This window comes from Camelus ferus, chromosome 30, assembly GCF_009834535.1.
Source record: "Camelus ferus isolate YT-003-E chromosome 30, BCGSAC_Cfer_1.0, whole genome shotgun sequence".
NCBI lineage: Eukaryota > Metazoa > Chordata > Mammalia > Artiodactyla > Camelidae > Camelus > Camelus ferus.
The window spans coordinates 17222789-17236104 of record NC_045725.1 but is presented as its reverse complement, the minus strand read 5'-3'; the positions used below and the strand labels follow the sequence as shown (position 1 = coordinate 17236104).

Here is a 13316-nt window from a genome sequence, read left to right as displayed (position 1 = left end):
TTTACTTCAGACTTAAGACCAAAAAGTGAGAAAAAAAGATAAAAGAATAAAACAGCACAATTGTTTGAATTGAAATTCAAACTAAAAAGAGGCAACTCACTCACCAGACCTTAACGAGCTGAATCCCAAAGAGCTTGTGGGAAAGGGCGAACACTGAAACCTCCCTATTTATACCGCAGTTGTGAACACCTGATGAGCTCATTTAACTATTGGTGACACCTGATGCCTAGAGGTGGCGGTGGAGGTGGGGCTACCAGAGGAGTCTGTTAAGAGTTCTATCAAGAAGCAGTTAGTGGGGAAAGGGGTGGGAAGGGACACATTTGGGAGTCTGAGATTTATAATGTTAGCCACTATATATAAAAAAAGGTTTAAAAAACATGTTTCTGCTGTATACCACAGGGAACTATGTTCAATATCTTGTAATAACCATTAATGAAAAAATATGAAAATGAATATATGCATGTATATGCATAACTGGGACACTGTGCTATACAGCAGAAATTGACAGATTGTAACTGACGGTACTTCAACAAAAAAAATTAATAACTAAACAAACAAATAAACAAAAAAGAAGTGGTTAGTGCCTTAGTTCCATCCCCTGCTCTGTGCAGCTGGCTGCCTTTCCCTCTCCAGTCCTGGCAGAAGAGGGAAGATAAGGTTTGTTCTCTGAAATCACAAAACAGACATTGATCAACCAAGGAAAGTCAGGCGCAGCTAAGGACAGGAGTAGCGCACGGACAACAGGTGAATTCAATGAATATTTGCATCCAGAATGCTGAGTCCACTCCAAATGCATACAGACCCCAGGCTAAAGGTAAGAACATAAACTATAAAATATAAAACTTTTAGATGAAAACATAAATGTTAATCTTTGCAATGTTGAATTAGACAATGAGTTCTTAGACATGACACCAAATGGACAAGCAATCAAAGAAAAAATTAATTAGACTTACTCAAAATCAAAAACATTGAGGCTTCAAAGGACACTATCAAGAAAGTGACAAGACAACAAGACAACGACAGAGTGGGAGAAAATATCTGATAAGGATCTAGTACAAAGAATATATAAGGAACTATTATAATTAAACAATAAAAAGACAAGAGCCTAGTTTTTAAATGAGCAAAGTATTTGAATATACAGTTCTTCAAAGGGCAATAAACACGTGAAAAAGATGCTCAATATCATTAGTCGTTAGAAATGCTAATTAAAATCACAGTGAGATGTCCACTAGGAGGGCTATAATCAAAAAGAGACAAGTTTTGGTGAGAATGTGGAGAAACTGGAGCCCTCAAACATTACTGGTGGAAATTTTAAATGGTGCAGCTGCTTTGGAAAACGGTTTGGCATTTATTCAAAATATTAAGCATAAAGTTATCATGGGATCTGGCTATTTCACTCCCAGGTATATAGCCAAGAGAAATGAACACATATGTCCACACACAAAAAATGTTTCTCCGATGTTCATGGCAGCATTATTCACAATAACTAAAAGATGGGGCAAAAAACCCCAAACTGCTATCAACTAATGAACAGATAAACAGAATGTGTATACCCACACAATGGAATATTACTCAACTACAGAAAGTAATGATGCTCTGATACATCTACCACACGGATAACTCTTGATAACAACATGCTAGTAAGAGAAGCCACCAAAGACCACATGTTGTATGATTCCATTTACATGAAATGTCCAGAACAGGCTAATCTATAAAAACAGAAAGTAGACTAGTGGTTGTCAGAGGCTGGAGAAAAGGGGACAGAGGGAGTGATTCTAGTGGGTAGGGTTTTCTTTGAGGAGTAATAAAAGTATTCTGGAACTAGACAGCAGTGATCAATACACAACTTAGTGAATATGCTAGAAATCACTCAAGTCTATACTTTAAAAGAGTAAACTATGTTTCACTCAAGCTGTTATTGGAAATAAAGACAAAGTTATAAAGAGAATTTTTAATAAAAATGTTTCCCCAATCCTACACCTATGGTCAATTAATCTTCAACAAAGGAGGCAAGAACATACGATGGAGAAAAGATAATCTCTTCAGCAAATGATGCTGGGAAAGCTGGACAGCTGCATGTAAGTCAATGAAGTTAGAACACTCCCCCCACCATACACAAAAATAAACTCAAAATGGCTTTAAGATTTAAACACAAGATAGGACACAATAAAACTCCTAGACGAGAAAATAGGCAAAATATTCTCTAACATAAATCGTAGCAATGTTTTCTTAGGTCCATCTCCCAAGGCAATAGAAATAAAAGCAAAAATAAACAAATGGGACCTAGTTAAACTTATAAGCTTTTGCACAACTAAAGAAACCATAAACAAAATGAAAAGACAACCTACAGACTGCGAGAAAATATTTGCAAATGATGTGACTGACAAGGGCTTAACTTCCAGAATATACAAGCAGTTCGTACAACTCAGTAACAAAAAACAAACAACTCAATCAAAAAATGGGCAGAAGACCTAAATAGACATTTCTCTAATGAAGACATACAGATGACTGATAGGCACATGAAAAGATGCTCAATATAAGTAATTATTAAAGAAATGCAAATCAAAGCTACAACGAGTATCACCTCACACCGATCAGAATGGCCATCATTAAAAAGTCCACAAACAATAAATGCTGGAGATGGTGTGGAGAAGAGGGAACCCTCCTACACTGTTGGTGGGAATGTAGTTTGGTGCAGCCATTATGGAAAACAGTATGGAGATTCTCTAAAAAACTGAAAATAGACTTACCCTATGATCCTGCAATCCCACTCCTGGGCATACATCCAGAGGGAACTTTAATTCGAAAAGGTATATGCACCCCAATGTTCACAGCAGCACTATTTACAATAGCCAAGACATGGAATCAACCTAAACGTCCATCAATATATGACTGAATAAAGAATTTGTGAGACACACACACGTACGTACACATACACATGTATACACATATATATACAATGGAATCCTAGTCAGCGATAAAAAGAATAAAATGCCATTTGCAGCAACATGAATGGACCTGGAGATTGTCATTCTAAGGGAAGTAAGCCAGAAAGAGAAAGAAAAATACCATATGATATCACTCATATGTGGAATCTAAAAAAAAAAAAAAAAAAAAAGACAAAAATGAACTTATCTACAAAACAGAAACAGACTCACAAACACAGTAAACTTATGGCTATCGGGGGGAAAAAGGGTGGGAAGGGATAAATAAGGAGTTTGAAATTTGCAGATACTAACTACTATATATAAAGTACATAAACGACAAGTTTCTTCTGTAGAGCACAGGGACGTATATTCAATATCTTATAGTAACCTGTAATGAAAAAGAATATGAAAAGGGATATATGTATGTATAGGTATGACTGAAACATGCTGTACACAAGAAATTGAAACAACATTGTAAACTGACTACATTTCAATTTTTAAAAAGAGAAGAAAGAATAAAAGAAAGCAAACCCTCCTCCAGAAGTCTCCCCCAGGTCTTTATTTATTAGTGACTCCAGTTGTTTATTGTCGGTTTTATAGATATTTGTGATGATGAGTGTCAAGGACAGAGGTTAGGAGGAGATTGGGGAAAAAAGTGGAACTATTGTTCAGGTGGATTCATCTATAAAACCTGGTAAAATTTTTTCTTTTTAAATAGGTCTTGAAATCAGGTCGAGTCAGCCCCATATTTTCTCAGTACAACTTGAAGCCAGTAAAATCCCCTAATATTATGTGACCAAACACTTCTCCAATTTCTTTTTACATACTGGGACCCTTATGTGTCATGAGTACAGTGTAGTTAAATTATATGATCATAAGAAAAGACTAATAAAAGCAAAGTCAGTGACATGGAAATAAACACACATATGGAGCAGATCCATACTCCTAAATGATTTCTGGTTCAAAGAGTCTAAACCACAATTGCAGACTATTTAGAAAGAAATGATACCGAGAAGTGATTTGGCTAAATCTGTATTGAGCAAAAAAAAAAAAAAAAAAAAATTCACCACCTAAATACTTTCGTGATTAACAGAAGGAATAACATCAACTCTAGAAGCTAGAAAACTTAAAACAAAACCTAAGAAAAATAGAAATGAGGAAATTGTAATGATAAAAAAGCAATAGGCTGTTAAAGAGATAAATAACATCAATTCTTTTTAAAAATACAAGCTATTGGTTCTTTAAAATATATAACAATGATGGATGGTAACTAGACCTATAGCGGTGATCACTTTGTAGTGGATTCTGATCTCAAATTGTAATGTTGCACACCTGAAACTTATGCAATGTTATATACCAGTTTTACCTCAATTTAAATAAAAGACCAGAAATGTAACAGATTTTCCTGTTTTCAACTTAATATGAGGCAACATGTCAGAGATACTCATGTACAGTTTTTATCCATCTCCTACCAAGTGGTCAGTAATATTTTCTGTGTGCTCACTTACAAAGTGCACAAGCCCACACAGAAAAACACCAAAGCATAAAAGTCTAAAATGTTATTTAAATATTTCACAAGTACTTGTCTGGTGATTGATAAAATCACACCTCTTTTCTGTGCTTTTGTATGTGAATTTATATACAGTCATACTTTCATTTAATTCTTGATCTATATTCTGTCAAGGATTAATCAAGAAATAAATTTGAATACATAACAATATCAGCAATGGTGAAAATTCTCTAGAAACATACAAGAAAGCAAAATTTACTTAATAACAGGTGGAGAAATTGAGTAGAGGGAGAACTCTGGAAGAAATAAATTGTTTCCAATGAATTATTTCAATAAAGATTAGTCCCTGACAGTTGTCTCAGTAAGTTTGATCATATATTTAAGGGTGAGACGAATCCATTTCAACTGAAATTCTTCCCAATTCATTTTGCAAACAAAACATAACCTTTGCATAAAAACACTAGAAAGCAAAGCAAAATTAAAACACAGACTGATTTCACCTAAACTCTAAAACTCAAGCCTTACCAGAAACCATTCTTTCAGTCCTGAGGTTCAATAAACCATATTTTAACCATTTACTCAGCTACAGCTTAACAGAGACAGATTTCCAGCCCGTACCCTGTCTGACTCAACCAGTTTCATATTCTGAGATGTGACACTTGCAGCCCTCTATTTCCATTTACCAAGTGCAAGACTCACTTGACTGCCAGTGACTCCTCATTTCCTTGAAAAGAAAGGGAAATTATTGACGCATATAATGGCCACGTCCCGGGATATGGTGGCTGCAGGAATGGCTGAATCTAGGGGTGCAAGAAATGGCAACAGATCAGTCCATTGCATGTAATTACTCCCTGTGTGTGCTACATGTATGTACCCAGCCCACAGCACACTGAAAATCACGCACTCTGGCACAAGCTGCATCCGCCAGAGAGAGAAGCCTCTTTTCCTTTGCACAAAGGTGTTTCTTGGTTTGCAACCCTGGGAATTCCTTGGGTGAAATCTGAAACTGGCCCCAAGCACAGAGGGCAAGGAGAGGCAGAAGAAAGGGGCATATCATTACAGATCGGTAGGTGCCAGTTTTAACTAGTAAGGGGGCTTACATACCAAGCAAAACAAGTAGATCTCTGTGCCTGCCAGAACCTTAGAAGTTTCTATATAAGTCTCAAGGGGGTTCACGTATTCAGTACAGATGCTCTCAACAACACAGTGCTCTCTCAAGCCTGCACCCTTGAAACTGGCTTCCACTGTGGAAATCATGGGCAGAACTTACATTCCAAGGGCGGGAGGAGATAAGGACCTGCCTGTTCCATGAGTCCAGCACACAGGTCAAGCTCCAACAGTGTTCACTGGCCAAGCTTGACTCTTACCTAAAGGATACACCTCTAATTACCAATCATTCTCCATTTAGGGCAAGTAAAGTCCACAGTCAGGCTCTCTTTCCATCTCCCATTTTGTCATCCTCTCTGATAGCATAATGCAACGTAGTGATGGTACGTATGACAGCGGGAGGGAGTCAGATGACAGTTTTCTATCTGCCTCCGCACTTCTTTCTGGGTATGATTTTCCAGATTCGTGCTGCGTTCGGAGAAGAAAGTACAGTGCTTTGAAAATAGTGGAAAATAGAAAAACCTCCACTCCTCTGTTTACTCTGTCCCTGGTTAAGCCTTGAGTCACCTGACAACTATGTCTGTGCTTGCTTCACTTCCTTGGTGAAGTGGACAAAACGCTACCTGAGGTTTGTTGTAAAAAACTGAAATAAGCTAGTAATTGACACATAGTTCAAAATGGCAGGAGGCTAAGACATGAGGCAGGTCAAATTTGGTACTCTTCTATGATGACATTAAAGATACATTAGCAACGTGGAAGAAAGAGGCTGAAGAGGGCTCACATTAGAAAGCAAGCCAAGAAACATTTTCCTTAACATTGTACGTATTAAAGAAACTACATAATGTCCCAATGACTTTCCATCAAAGACTTCTGCAGAATTGGCAAAAGTCGTGTGACATAAGTCAATTACAATTGATTCGCTGGATCAGATTAACTCCCAAACTCAGCACATTCTAGGCGGTCAGGCACCCCAGCCCTGCTGCAGAGTTTCACGGGGCTCCCAGTGTGTGCCTTCCACCAGAACCAATCCACGCTTCGCCCAGTCATCCCTTTCCTTGTGTGTCGGGCACACTCTACAGGCACTTTTCACCAGCCTAGCACCATTTGATTCTCACCACTGTAGGGAGGGTAACAGGACTTGAACCAACGAAAAGGGGACTCAGAGTGAGTATTTGACCTGACATCATTCCGTTTGTAAGTATCAGAGTCAGAACCCAGGTTCTCTGAGTCTATTTCTCTTGTTCTTCTAGCCCAGAAGGGAGGTCCTAGGACTTTATCTCCACGTCAATATTTACCAAAGCTATCTTTTTTATTTCCAGCTTTATTGAGGCATAATTGACGAATAACATTGTGAAAGGCTATCTTATCGGTGTTTCATCTTAACGCACATGAGAGGTGGCTCCCTCAAAGGTAGCCGTGTTAGCTTGTGGAGTACCTCCTCCAGCATTCATAACCGTGCCTGGCAGATGTCTGACACTCAGTATGTACTTGGTTATTTTAATATTTTAAACGGTAAATACAGCATTTGATCAATGATCCTGCCTTGTTAAATTAGAGAATGAAAGGAGACATCACCACTGCATTAAATGTTTGCTGAACTGAGACTTTTCTAAGAAATCTTGGAGGTTGGTTTTGGGGCAGTAAGTTTCAAATGCACCCTCCCCTCTGCTCCTTTTCCTTCCTCTCCATCCCTCAGTCCCATTCCTCTAGCAGTATTTTTCCATTAACAGGAAAAATGGAAAAAAGGCTACGGAGGAGAACATTTGTATTTTAAAAATGCCTCAGCTTGACTTAAGCACAGATTTTCTTTCTCAGAGCTGTCTCTTCCAGGTTTCTCTGGGCTCTCTTTGCCTAATTTTGCATCCTAGTAATTGTCTTGGTAAAAGATCACCCCTTTGCTCTTCACATATGTCACACTACGTTTGCTTCTCTTTATACAGATCTCTTCCACACCAGGCACAGAGACATATTTATTTATGTCTATCTATATAAATGTATATAATGGATTTTTTTTTCCCCACACAAATCTCGCTGGCTTTCTATCTCTTCAATGGAGCTTTAAAACCTCCAGGCAGATTATATCAACGCTTCATCAGACTTCGATTGTCCAGGCAACAGACAATACTCTGAATGGTTCCAAAAGAAAATCACTACCTGCTGACAGCCAGGGTAGATGCCACTTACCAGATGTCTGGCTCTCATTGTTGCTAACTTGTTTAATTTCTGCACCCAGCAATGAAAGTGTTTTGATCCTTCAAAGCAGAACGTGCACTATACCAATTGATTCCAAATGGCCTCTCTTTAGATTGAATTTTTATTTTATTTGGTTGAACGATTCGCTTTCATTGAAACCTGTATTTATGTGGAAAATTCAAATGCATGCCGCTTTGCATTTCACAAAAAAAAAAAAAAATCTTTGTGTTTACGAAATCACTTTTGAGTTGCAATTACAGTTATTTGTCTCTGGGATACACAACATGTAATTGGGTCAACACTGTTAATGAGCGACTAGTGATAGTTTCAATGTTTTGTCCCCAGCAGGTGGTAAATACAATATGTTAACACAGATAATTATGTTAATGTTTCTGATGTCCACAGATCAAGGAAGTCATTAAAAACATACAACTAAGAGGTTAAAAGGGATAAACAGATGAAATGGACTTTTACCCAAAGAGCATTAGTCTCCCCTTCATAGAAACTGTTGTATATCTTAGTGTCCAGTTCTGTTAATTTACAGAGCATCAAAGTGGCAAGAAAAGAAAGTTGACATCAGCTGGTTTTGGACACTGTCAACGTGGGCAAATCACAGACTTTAATACTTTGGGCTTGAGATGCTTAACTTTGTCGGATAAACATCATTTGGAAGTCAACAAGAATTTTATCATTCCATTCTGAGAGAATTATTGTGTGGCACACTTAAAGCAACAGACAACCTGGTTCCTGTCTACAAGAAGTTTATAAAACCCATAGAGAGGCAAGATGTGTATATGTGAAATGGTTGGCAGGACACAAGAACCGAATATGTGGTAGAGATAATATGGAGCCTGAAAGAAAGAAAATGTGGGCAGGACTCATTGGAAAAGTCTTCATGAAGAACGAAGTTTCTACAGAGAGTTTTTGCCTGAAATCATAGAAGGTCTAACGAATAGTGGCTTTAAAGTGAAGACGTTTAAATCTTTCACATATCGAGTTTCAAGTGAGGAAATTCCAGCATTGAAACAGCAGCTCAAGGGTATCATCGAGAACCCAAAATGCTTTCTGTTGTTTCCTCTCTTCCTTCTTCAAAATGTCAGCATTGTAAAGTGCACGATCACCAGGGGGCTGCTGCTGCTCTGTCACCCTCTCATCCACGGGCATCTGACTTTCTGGCAGAAAGTCAGAGAGCGGGGGGAAGAAAAGGGAAACTTTTTCTTCTAAAGCCTTCTTAGAAAGAAGGAGAAGAATATCCCTGCAAATCCCCAACAGATCTCCCCTTACATCTTACTGGCCACAAGTGCTCCTATGCTCAGCCCTGGCAAAGGGGAAGAGAAGTCATGACTGCTGTCTGTGAAGGGCTTAGACCAGCCATGGCCTATTGAGTTGCACCTGGAGGAACTAGTGTTATGGGTCCACAGGCAACAGAACCAAACCAGGATCCCAATTAATAATAAAAAGAGCAAGAGGTTGAGTAGGGAACCAGGAACAGAGGCAAGGCTCCTCTTCCCAGGTCGTGGTCTCTGTAGGCTGGCGGCAAACCCGAGGGAGGAGGGCTGTGGCTGGAGTAGAAATCAAGCACCAGAGACTCTGCAATCAAGCTCCCAAACCAGCTCCATGCCTTCCCCTTCAAAAAACCCCAAAAGCAATACAACTACAGGCTTGAGGTTCACTGGCTGAAGAAATGTACAGCAGCCTCTAGTGGGTTTTGCATGGAACCTCTTGGCTACTGATAACTTTCTGTCACTGAGTGTTGGTTAGAGCCCAGATGATAATTTTGAAATAGCTCAGAGCACCAAGCGTTACATCCGAGGCAGATTTATTTAGGTGGCTGAATTCCACCCATGAATCATACAACTTTGACCTTTCCAACATGACTGGCCCCACACCTACGTGTTCACCAGAATGACCAGAAGAGCTTTGTAAGAAAGAAAGATATTCCCAGATCCTGCAACAAGACCTGAGCCAAACTTTAAGAGTGAGGGCCCATGAAAACTGCCCGGAGTGCTGCTAGGGCCATAACGGCTTGTTGTGAAGGTGCTTTCACTGGGCTATGCCACAGTAACAATCCCAAACCCTGAGGGGGTTACAGCTGCGAGGGTTTACTTCTCAGTCGAGTTACACATCAGCTGTCAGTTGACCACGGCTCTCTGACTTGGCTGCATGCATCTTTCCCATCCTGAGGATCAAGTCCAGTGTTTCACGACACTTTCTAAGTCTGTTTATGTACTGTATATTTATCTGTGCCCTATATATAAAAAGAGTAAGATTTTTTGCCTCCCAAGGATTAACTTTGCCCCACTTCAGGGTGATGTCATTGAGAGTGAAGAAGCAGCTCTCATCCTGTTCTTAGAAAACAAATTGATGGGTGAACCAGGAATGGTTTTTAAATGTTCTGACTGGACATGGCTTATGTCATGTCTGTTCACATGGCCAGATCAAGTCACAGGGCCACCCCTGAAGGCAGTGGGGCGAGGGACTATTCTCCTCCCACTAGCAGGCAAGGAACATCCGGTGACAACTTACAGGGAGGGCAGGGAACAGCTGGCAACTGTAACTCAGCCGAGCACACCGTGTATCCTCAGGGTGAGAAGTAGAAACAGACTAGAAGTTATTATCCCCACGCCTTTCGTCATAACCACCATCTACCCCTCTCTAAACAAGGTGCTGCATATCACCTTGCCTCAGGAAGCATATAATCAGGGTAGAGACAGTCAATTAACATGCTAGAAGGGCTAGAATGTTTCTTAGTTGGGGGGAAAAATTTAGACTAAAAAGTGTCAATGTCAAGGACAAAAAAAGGAGTAATTACAGCTTAGGCTTATATGCTCCAATAGGTTCAAGAAAGAGTAGAAGGTTAGAACTAGAGAATACCATAAAATGCAAAGAAACAACTACAGAACAGACGAAAGGGGGTGCTCTTACCAAGTCCAGGGTCTTACTACTCACCATATGGCAGGCCAATAAATCAAGGGACGAGTTGCAGAGGCAAGAAAGAGTGACTTTATTTGGAAAGCCAGCAGACTGAGAAGATGGTGGCCTAGTATCCCAAAGAACCATCTGGCCTTAATTAGACCACATGCTTCTTTTATACGAAAAGGGGAGGGAGTAAAGTCAAACAGTTCCTGGTTCCGGTCGGCCTCTGGAAGGGACGCGTTCATCGCTTTCTCCTGCAGTCCTTCACAAGTGGGCCTGATCAGGGTGTTTCCTGTGAGCTCAGCAAAGGCATCTTAGCTTAACCTTCCTTACCGGGGAGGCAGGGTTCCCAGAGATGGGCTGTTATATGTAATTTAAGTTTATGGGAAACATCCCCTTAGTGATTAACAAGCAATATAGAATAAAGTAAAAGAAACAGATCTAATATAGAGTCAGATTTGTTCTCCCCTATTACAGTGCCATTTCCTTCTTCTGCAAAACATCTGTTCCACACTAGCTGTGTGCTAATCCCTAAAGCCACGATTAAGAAGAGGCGACCCAGAAATACCCACGTGGCCTTTGGCCTCTACTCCCATTATACTTCAATCTGAGGAAGATAGGAATTTTTTCTCAAAAAAAAAAAAGAGAAATTTTCAAAATTACAAATTATGTCCATGTATCAATCATCTTTGACCCCAGGATATCAGAGGAACAATATAATATCTGCTCCTTTCATTTTTTTTTTGTTTTGTTTTCTACTGATGGAAACATACAATGAAATGTGCAGAGAGTTATTTGTTTGTTGACCCTGATCGATCTTTTTATAACCTGCTTTAGATCACAAACTACCTCAAACAGAGTTGTCTACAAAAGACTTAAAAACAGATAAATATCCAGGTTTTAAAACCATAACTAACTGCTTCTAATGTGTGGCATTTTGCAAAATCACAAGAGTCTTTTCTTAAACAGTCACAGCCTCTGGTAAGGAAACCCCCCAAATCAAGAGCAGATATATCAGGACAGTTGAGCAGGCCCTTCCCTAGTCCTAGGAGCACTGTGGCATTGGCAGAACATTCAGGTGTTTTCTTTCTCAACTTCCAGATTCCTTCAATAAAGCAAAAGCTGTGTGTGTGAGTCAATTCCTTGTAAAGAAGAAATGTTTTAATTGAAATTTAAAGTTCAATATTGGTACAAATTTTGGCAAACATGTCCTAAAATGCATTGCTTATGACAAATATGTTGATAACTTAGCACAATTGTCACTTTCTCTGAGACGTAGAGTGGAGGGTATGAAGTATCTAGGCCACCATCATCTGGGGGAACTCACACAAAGACCAAGAAGAAGAGAAGAGATCTCTCGAATACACTGTGCAGCTGTTCCACAAAGCCCCCCTTCATCAGCCATTCTCCCTTCCTGTCGGGGCCCCTCCCTATTCTCCACAGACTCCCAGCTAAGACATGGGGAAGGGGAACACCACCAAAAACGACTGGTCATGATCCCTCAGACTCCCACTTGACTCGAATCCACTGTCTCCAAACATGACGTGCTGCCTCTTCTAGACAGAGAAGTAGAGAAGCCAGAGCCCCTTGTTGGTTTGCTTTCAGCTTCTGACACAGCTGTGGCTAATGTCATGGCTGCAATAGATTCCCAGTTGCTTGTCCAGTTGAAATGGAAATTATAAAATCAGCGAGTAGCTTAGAGTGCAGACCCATCCAGCGTGGAGCCCAGACGGTGCCTTTCCTTTCCTCTTTTAAACAAAACAACAACAATAAAATTGCCACACCAACCCTCTCCCTTTTTCTACAAATAGAGGAACACGATCCTCTTGCCGTGACACTCATCTTCTCCTTGTGCGCATCCCTGTGGTCAGAAAGATAGTGCATGGTCCACCCATCAGAGGAGACCCCTCCAGACTCAATTAGCATGTCCTCACTCATCCTAAATACTGGGCCACATTAGTAATTTTAAAATGCCAATCTGCACACTGATTCTGCTGTGTAATGAAGTCTTCACAAATCCAACAGGAAAACAGAAGACAATGCAGACAGCTCTTCATGAGCTAAATGTGTTCAATTAAAAAAAGTGCTTTATCCTCATCTGTCTCTGCTTTTCGGGGTGTCAAAACTTCTTATAGGAAATTATGATAAAAGTTTGTTGCTTTTTGTTATTTGGTCGAGTATCACTTTTTGAAATTTTACTAGATGTGAAATCCAAGATCTTAGGGACCGATAACCCATGGGGCTAAGTTAAGACAAGACTGCAGAGTAGATGAAGTTTGACCATGTCACTCACTTTCCAGAAAACTTACTCTTTCTGACTGCTTTGGATTTACCCCTAATTCCTCTGATGCCCCTCCCTTACCTCTTACACAATTGCCATTGAGAATCCAATTGAATTTTTCAAGTAATACTTACAATCAGTTACTAAGTACCAGGTGTTGTAAAAGAAATAAAATCCCTTGTTCTCAAGATGCCAATAATTTAATGAGGGAGACAGGTCCCTATAAAATATACCATTAGACAATCTTAGAACTATACTAGAGGAACAGGTAAGAGGCTAGAGAGAAAAGGACCCCGCTACCGGTGCTAGAAACCCCACAGAGGGTGGGCCTGGTGTTTGGGAAAGATTCTCTGGAGAGAAAAGAAATCATGTTCCCCCAAAA

The 13316-nt window shown here is 39.8% G+C and overlaps 1 long non-coding RNA gene across 1 annotated transcript; it reads left to right on the top strand.

The window, feature by feature from the left end:
- The first annotated feature begins 293 nt into the window (after positions 1-293).
- LOC116660631 lies at positions 294-10823 on the top strand. Its single transcript, XR_004316211.1, has 3 exons — positions 294-304; positions 509-511; positions 10735-10823. It is a non-coding gene; the product is annotated as an uncharacterized LOC116660631 (long non-coding RNA).
- Positions 10824-13316: the final 2493 nt, after the last annotated feature.